Genomic DNA, 787 nt, shown 5'->3' with positions numbered 1-787 from the left:
AAAGTGACCAAAGTTAATCTTACTAAGGGAGAAAAAAAACCTCAATTCAAGTTCAATGTAATGCAACACTTTGACATAATGTACTAAAATTTTGCGACACAATCAATTTCATAAATACAATTTAAGAGTCGAAATATCAAAGAGGCTAGACTTAGCCTATCTTGCCTTGGGTATCATTTATGATTTGTTTAGCTGCCACATTTTAATAAAAATTTGGTATGTAATTGTAGTTAAGAGCCTGACCTTTCACCAGAAAAACTCCCAAACTTCCCTTCCCCCAGTTTCCTCATTTATATGGGGACTTCAAAAGAACATAACATACTGAGATATTGAGGTAATTAAATAATGCAGTAAAATTAAAGTGCTTAGAACTGTATGTGTACATATGAGTTAGTTAAAAAAAAAACACATATATAATATACCAAGTATCTATAAACATTGGAGACTGACCAGATAGCTGACATGTTAAGACAACTATCTTTCAGTGGAACACACATATACACACCTCATTCTTAGAATGGTAGATTATGTCAAAAAAATGTCCTTTTATTCAGCTGAGTGACTAGATGAGTGTTTAATATGCCATATGGTTCAAGATCTGGCCCCAGAAGTGGGAACTAGAGTAATGCATGAAAAAAAGAGAAGTGCAATGGAGGAAAAGAAAATAGACAGAAGTGATAAGAATGAGAAACAATGAAATGGCCAAGGCTCAAGGCTCACAGTTAATACGTTGAGTGTTACTAACAGTGAGACATCCCTTCTGGGGCTGAGAACAAAGACACTTCCT

The sequence above is a fragment of the Mustela nivalis genome (genome assembly GCF_964662115.1).
Source record: "Mustela nivalis genome assembly, chromosome: 7".
Lineage (NCBI taxonomy): Eukaryota > Metazoa > Chordata > Mammalia > Carnivora > Mustelidae > Mustela > Mustela nivalis.
The sequence above is the reverse complement of the archived record's forward strand: the minus strand, read 5'-3'. Positions refer to the sequence as shown.